Here is a 6,583-nt window from a genome sequence, read left to right as displayed (position 1 = left end):
TACAGCAAAAACAATAATTGTGTTTCACTTTTACTTTTGCAAGACATCAGGTCACAGACCACTGCCCTGGGATTGGGTCAAAGATGGAACAAGATTTCCTCGTCCAATTAGACAGACTGACTAGAGAATGAACAATCTGCTGCATCAGTTAATGTTGCTGTTATTTCCTAACATCAGACTTGGAGAAAAGACAAGCTTACCTGATATTGTGAGGTGGTGAAATATTTTAGTTTGTTTTTATGAAGGTAGAATGGTACTCAGTGCATACCTCCCCAAGGGAAGCGCTGACCCCAAGGGAAATTCCTCCTGACTTTCCCTTGGGATCATTAAAGTATCTATCTATCTATCTATCTATCTATCTATCTATCTATCTATCTATCTATCTATCTATCTATCTATCTATCTATCTATCTATCTATCTATCTATCTATCTATCTATCTATCTATCTATCTATCTATCTATCTATCTATCTATCTATCTATCTATCTATCTATCTATCTATCTATCTATCTATCTATCTATCTATCTATCTATCTACCTCCCAAAAGTTCCAACCCTCACTTTTGATTAAATTCAACTTCAAACCAAATTCTAACAAGACAACTTCAGCATTAAATGACAGTGCGCCCTCGTGCATACACTCATCAATGCTCAATCAAGCAGTTTTTAGATTTTGTGTAGTCCTGCACACAGACAATCTAACAGCAGCCAAATCATTACCCCCACGATGAAGGTAATGATTGGGGAACAAATGACTCTGGCGGGCCACAACAGTCTACTTAATTAAGAAGAGTCATTGCCTCAATAATCCTCAAAGGTAGAATCGGAGGTAACTGGACCTCTAATCAGGGTTTGAAGATGTTTTTCTTCTCATCCACATGGCTTTTTCACTTTTATCAGCTGGGGGGGGGGGGGGTCAAGTGTTTAAAGTCCAATAAGGTCTTCTACCGGGCTGAGAGTTGAAAAGGTTCCTGGTTTACCGTTGACTCTGTAAAACTCTGTAACGTTTGGTTCAAGCTCGATTGAAAAAGCATACAATTTTACACAAATTATTTAATCCAAAACTGCTTGATTACAAGAATAACAAATGACCATTAATGGGCAGCAGTAGATCTAAGCACCAGAACGGTGGTATCACAGTCTTCACTGGAGCAAACAGGTAATCAGTTTATGCTATTGATCATTGCTGTAATGTGATTGGGTCAAACAAATTTTTGTTGCAATCACTTCACAAACTTTAAATTGATTGTCAGTGTATTTTTATTAAGTGACAAATACTTGTTTTTTTGCCAATAATGTTTCATAATTTGTCATTTGAGATGACTGACTTAATTTTGTGTCAGCTTGCAGTTTGTCCTTTAAGAGTCCAAGTCCAAATCAAGCATACCCAAGCAAGCAGTGACACAAATTATTAGCATTGACACTGCACTACAGCCCTTGTTACATATATTTCAAATGTATTTTGCATGAAAATTGCCACTGACTCGAGGTGTTTTAATTTAGCTCCTGTAGCCCAGGAGTAAAAGGTCCCTCCTGGGCTACAGACCACCTCCTGCTGTGCAACGGGACGTTGATGCTAACTTCCACCGTTGTTTTGAGTGTTGTTGACAGGATGTTGGTAGTTTACATTTTTCCTGCCTGTTTTATTTAGTGATAAGTTTTATTAAATAGTTTCGGTCCTCTGTGATGTTTCTAACCTTCCATCAGTAAATTATAATCCAGATTGTTGTTGTCCTCTGCCCCCATGGGCTGATGTTGTCTTTCAGACAGTGCAAGGTTTTGGTGGTGGAGCATTAACTCTGTGCTTCACACCCATAATCATGTGCTTTGTACGTTTATATTTCCTTGACAATTCATATCCTTGTTGTCTTTCAGTGTGGAGTGTTTGTAGGGCAAAGGATCATGGAGAATATTCTCGATACTTCATTTTTTCCACTTCACTGTCACAGCCATCCTTTACCACTCTCACTTCTTTTTTCAACTTGAGCATATCCTTATGTGATATGATTTAGACAGCCAGGTTTAATGAATATCGAGGTTTTTTTCATACGTATGTCTCGTTAATTTTTTTTTTTAATTAATCTTTAAGGTATTCTTTGTCCTTGTCACTATTTTTTTTGGTCTCTATATCCTTACAAGTTGTCTACGGACTTTTTGCTGGTTGGAGTGGAGCTTGAAAGTTTGTTCTTGCTGAAGAAATAAAAAATAAAATTAATAAATGTATGAACACTTCTTTCATAACAGTTCACCAGATTAAGCTGCTTTTAGTGTAGCCTTAAAGTTGCTGTGAAAATGGTGGATTTCATCCAAGACAATTTCATCAGTTGTTTTGTCGACATGCCAGGATTCTCAATACCAGGGTAGAGGTCACGCCAGTCTTTGTAAATCAGAATGTTGGTAAAATGCAAACATGTCAATCTTAGCTGTGCAAAGCATTCACTTGGATATTTTCTTTATATAAAGTACACCGTTTGTATAGATGCATGTAAACTTATATACATGGACTGTATGTGATTGAATGAATGAATTTATTTGATTCATTTTGTGTAAGGCTTTTTCCTTTTATACATGTTTGACGGCTCCGTTGAAAGCAGGATGATTTATCCCAAAAGTCGTTTACATTCTTATGTTGAAATTTTTTCAGTTTTACAAATGTTGTGATTTAATTCCAACTCTACTTTTGTGAGCAGTCATCTGAAATACAAAAATGTATGCGTTCATCCACATCCTTGTCAACCTCTCAGTGTAAACCAGCTTTTCCTGCAGACCAGTCTGGAATTTGACAATTTGTTATACTGTACTAATATACTGTAAACATGGGTGGCATAATGTCGCAGTACGGACAATGAATGAAATATGAATTAAAAATAAATAAATATTTGTTGAAAGGACCAGACCTGTTGATCAGGTTTTCAATGCTCTATTTCTGCCAGGGACAGAGGTTGCGAAATATCCTTGGCAAGAAAAATTACACTTTCAAATCATTTTGTTATAACCTACAATTTTACTTTGTTGTCGACAACTCTGACAAATAAACTGATAAATAAATTTTTAAAAAATAACAAAGCCTGATGAAACTGAAAAAAATTGCTTCAAAATTAAGTTTAGATAAAGTGCTGGTTGCTGATTTCCATTTCTCTCTTGACCAACAGAATGCGACCATTGCTCATGATAGCCACTGAAAGTGTTTCAATTAGTTCATTAGTTTTTTTTTACAGGGAGAATTACAGTAATTAACTGCATTTCATATTGCTCATATTTCGACAGATTTAATCCTTAGAAAAACATCTGCTATAGCATAGAAGAGCTTTCAGCAGCTGCTGTTTAAATACAAGCTGTCAATCATGTGTTACCCCCCCCCCCCCACACACACACACACACACCCATTACCCAGAGGAATGAAGAGAGAGGAAGGAGGAGAGTTAATCATAGGAGTAGTCTTGCAATTAAGCGACAGTGAAAGTTACAGGATTGTATCTTGAATCCATTTGGCTTACTTCATGCCTGAGATGAGGGCTTTAAATACTCTCTCCTGATTCTCAGGTCTGTTGATTAAACTGGTCGTGTTATATGTGAACACAATATCGTCATGTTTTCGCACTGGATTTTTATTTCCACATGCATTTTTACGTCGTTCTGGGCGACGTGTTGAGCAGTTACAATAACTGTTTTGTTTTGAAAATTCATCCTCTGTCATGCACGCGGAGATTAAATTCAAATGTTTTCTAGTATTCATCAGCTTCCCTCATGAATTATTCCAAGAAGCTTAATTCTGCCTAAGGAAATTCATTCTGATGGGACTGAACGTTATCCAGATGGATCCAGAGCGTGGCCTCAGTGTATGATTACAAGTTTAGCTCCAATATTGATGTAATCCTCAGATGGTATTACCCTGTAACAGCCTACCTGTGGATGTGGGATGGAAGATCTGCACCCAATCTCCCACTATCTTGCCCCTGCAGCTTTTTCTATTAAACAGCAGCCATTCAGCACACTTCTCATAATGTGGTGCCCCTCTGTTCTCCAGCTGCCGAAGGACAGTTGACCCTCTTGCCAAGGTGCCTCTTCTCACAGGTCTTAATGTTTTATTCATGGCACCTGTAGAACACAGTAAGTGGCTCGACCGCAACCAAAACAAAAATGTCTCAATCACCTCAGGAAGAACACTCTCCGTGTTGAAATTAGATGCCTCACATCTCTGTAACAGCGGTGCTGTGATCCTCAAAATCATTCAACCACACTCTGGCAACTAAATTAATTTGTCTGCACGATTATAAAGGAAAAAACGATAGCCTTTTTTTTTTTTTTTTTAAACCCATCCATGTGATAATTAATGCATTCTTATATCTTGGCTGCTGTTGAGAGCAGATGATTTTCACTTTGCAAAAAATCCTGCTGTTGCTTGTTATTGTACCTGCTAAGCGAATCAATTATTGCATCAATTATGGATAAGGTTTCCTGCTTAGACATTTAAGAATGCGTTTATTTAAAACTTAAAATCATGAACGTTCTGCTGTGCTTTATTCCTGTTTCACTATTTTCACTGCATTTAACATTTCAATCTGTCTGTCTGACAAACAAATAAGCAAAGCTCTAGACAACCTCTAGTGAGACACTCCTTCCCTCACTCTCAATGCTTTTTCCCTCAGTTCTCCCCAAAGCTGCTCCATTCGATATCTCTCTTCACTCAACGCAGTTTTTTACCCTGCTCTGTGCTCGCCAGATAAAAGAAACCTGTGTTGTATTTTAATTTTAAATTAAATATTTGAATGGTTCCTTCCCAGGCTACATTAGCAATATGATTTAATTTAATTAAAACCAAACACACACACACACACACACACACACACACACACACACACACACACACACACACACACACACACAGACAAACAAATTCTGCATTAAGCATTTAGTTAAAGCAAAAGTGATTCTCCCTGTTTCTGTTATTCTCTTGTGAATCATCCAGACTTCTTTCAGATCCAGACCTCCGATAAATTGACCAATACATTATGAACCTATTAAACACTAAAGTCCAGTACAAAAAATAAACTTCTAAAATGAGCGACAACACATCCAATTCATGGTCATGACAGCTGGGGCACTGGAAATCAGAGGCTTTTATTTACGAAGAAAAAGTGTGACTGACGGCTGGCTATAGGGTTTGAACTCGCGGTGAGAGTGGCTCTCCCTCATGGCCCCTTATTTAAGGAAAATGCAGCAAGATTGTCCTCTGGGGTGGCCCAATAATATGCAGGATAATGCGATAAAGTGCCCTCCAGGGCACCTCTCCAGTGGACAAAACAGGATAAAGTGCTCTTTCCAGTGGACAAAACAAGATTCAGTATAGGCTGCCCTTCATGCTAGAGAATGAAGGATGTGCTGGATAGTTAGCACTTATCTGTGTGTTTTTATTCCAGCTGTGTAGTAGCTGTAACGTCCAAGGCACATAAAACTATTTTAATCTCACTGTTTCTGTACTATTTGTACCCTGGTGCCTCACCAAACAAAGTTGGCACCATTTTTATTCTTTCCTGACCCGACCTTCAGACGGGTCCTGTCCACCAGTGGCAGGACCAGAGTGCAGTTTGAATGGGAGATAAGGTGTCATTCTAAACACATCTAGTCTGCACTGCATCTAAAATCTTTACTCTTGTGCTCACCGCTTCCTGGCACTCTACTCCACTCATATTCTCTGTCTCAAACCTTTTTGAAGATTGCTTTGTGATCACAAAAAATAAATGTAAATGTCGTGTCGATTTGCAAACACAGCAGCAAAGGTATTCATGTGCATCATCTCCACTTCACTCTTTGGAAAGCTGTAATGTCTGCTATCCATTGTTTTCTTGTCTGTATTTTGCTTTTATTATTGTCCATGGGTGTGTCTCCTTATTTCTAGCTGAGATATAGCTCTTCAACAAAAACACAGAAATAGTAAAAAAAAATTTAAAAAAAGATAGAAGAAGAAATGAATGTTTTCCTAGGACATAGGATGCAAAACAAAGGAGATGGCATCCCTCCTGACCAACACTGAAATTTCAAGGCAATCAGCGGATTGGAGCCAGTAACACGTTTGATGGCAAAATACATACTCCCTCATGAAAAATGCAACAATATCCGTCATGATCAATAACACCAGTATGACAGGTTCCTGGGCGATCAGACAGAGTGCATAATACACCTCAAGTGTGACAGTGGTGTGTTGCTGAATGATTGAAATTGATACAACATCAATGTTCAGTAATCACAGAGCTCCCTGTCTCTTCTCCTTGATCATTCATAGAGAATCAGAGCAAGTCTTTGATCAGTGCAGTACTGTACCCAAGGGCCGACAAAAAGAGACTGGCAATTCAGACGAGAGGACAGACACAGCCATGTATTTACCCCTACATTTCAATTTCACTAATGGTTTTTTGCACCCAGTCACTGTATAACAGCTCGGAGGAAGCCTAGAGCCCAGCCTTTATTATAGAACATCTGAGTGAACAGCATTGCTATGCTGAGTGAAACAAATGCTTCAAGGGGTTTTAATGATTATCATTATCTGCTTAGAGATACGCTCAACATAAATTGGCTGTATGT

The sequence above is a fragment of the Antennarius striatus genome, chromosome 10, assembly GCF_040054535.1.
Source record: "Antennarius striatus isolate MH-2024 chromosome 10, ASM4005453v1, whole genome shotgun sequence".
In the NCBI taxonomy this organism is placed as follows: domain Eukaryota; kingdom Metazoa; phylum Chordata; class Actinopteri; order Lophiiformes; family Antennariidae; genus Antennarius; species Antennarius striatus.
This window is presented reverse-complemented; position numbering follows the sequence as displayed.